This window comes from Psammomys obesus, unplaced genomic scaffold, assembly GCF_907164565.1.
Source record: "Psammomys obesus unplaced genomic scaffold, mPsaObe1.curated_primary_1811, whole genome shotgun sequence".
Classification (NCBI taxonomy): Eukaryota; Metazoa; Chordata; class Mammalia; order Rodentia; family Muridae; genus Psammomys; species Psammomys obesus.
This window is the reverse complement of record NW_026596166.1, coordinates 18,360,468-18,362,308: the sequence shown is the minus strand read 5'-3', so window position 1 is coordinate 18,362,308 and position 1,841 is coordinate 18,360,468.

Sequence of the window (1,841 nt, the reverse complement as noted above, 5' to 3'; positions counted from 1 at the left end):
ACACACACACACACACACACACACACACACACACACACACACACACATTCCTTTCTAGAGATAAAAAAAGAAATTAAATTTTATCATACAAGCATAAAAGGAATCTTTATAAAACTAATATGAAATCTTTTATGAGTTCAATGCTTCATAATTTATAGAAATTATTTGGAAAATGAAGAAACTTTAATATTTTGTGTTCCATTAAAAGAAAAAATGTGTTCTCTGATATGTCAGTGTTAAGCATAGTCTACATTTATTGTCACTAAATGCAAGTATGAATACTTTAACATTACTTTTGCTTAATGTTTAAAACATAAGGAATGAAATTTTAAACTATCATGATAATTAGTTGAAGAAATTATTTCAAATATTAGAATATTTTATAGTATATCTGAAGTAACCGAATGGAATTGGCAGAATTTGAGCCAGTAGATTTTCATAGACATCTAGATAATAATGAGAAAAAAAGAACACTGTTACACTGGTAAGGATAAACTCTTACACGTCTGCATTTTGTTTTGTATACAACTAATAAAATGTGTCTTAGAGTTTGTAATGAACACTTCTACAAGTTAAAGAGCAGAATAAATAATGTATATGGCTGCGGGAGATATCTGTATTTATGAGCTCTGCAAATCTGCAAACAAGTTAGCTACACAATGAACAGCAACATGGGTATTTCCACTAATCCTCCCAGTACTCTTTATGAAATTTAAATTTGTTACTCTGGTTACAGTTATAATTAATAGGTGTTTTAAGTTAGACTTGAAAAAAATTTTAAAAAAAACAATTCTAGGAATAAATATGTGGGTAATTATTTTTAGTATTTGAGAAAGGAACAATTCTTTCGACTTAGTGTTTTTCTTTTGCCCTATGATCTCTGTAGCCCATTGTACACTGCTGCTTTTCAGAACATCAAAGAAGAGAGAATCTATTTGTGTTTCTGTTATTAAATATAACACAAGTATTTTTAAACTATAGCATTGATTATATTTAATTATAGCAATAAAAAAAAACTGTTGTGCATACAGCAGTTTACTAATCTTGTTAGGTTGGATGTGGCTTTACGTCCCTTACCCCAAGGATTTGTAGAAAGTAAACAACATCTATGCACCAAACAAGGGCTCCTGCATTTGTAAAAGAAACTTTATTAAAGCTTAAATCACATATCGATCCCAGCACTTTAATAGTGTGAGACTTCAATACCCCACTTTCGGTCAGATCACTGAGACAGAAGTTAAACAAAGAAATAATGACGCCTACATAGCTCTTAAATCAATGGACCTAATAGATGTCTACAGAACTTCTCATTTAAACCCAAAAGAGTATACCTTCTTCTCAGCATCTCACGAAACCTCCATAATTGACCATAGAGTTGGGCACAAAGCAAGCCCCAATAGATACAAGAAGGTTAAAATAATCTACTGTATCTTAACAGCACACCATGTTCTAATACTAGACCTCAACAATAACAGAAATAGCATAAAGTCCCCATAACCTGGAAATTGAACACTCTCTACTAAATGACATCTTGACCATGAAAGAAATAAAGAAATTAAAGACTTCCTAGAATTCAATTCCAGAAGAGAAAGACATGGTTTGAAAGTGAAATAAATTTGTTTTCTTTTGTTTTAAATCTGAGCTAAAAATGCAATAAAATGGTTGAAATTTCAGTGTAGGTAGCTGATTTTCATGGTCTTGTTTCCTTGGTTTGCAGTTTGTTTTCCTGATGTACAATATAGAAATAAGACATATGGCATCAGATGAAATGCCTGGATGTCTCTAGGTTAAACACATATGGAAGCTTGATATTAATATGAATATTTGAAATATTATACAAT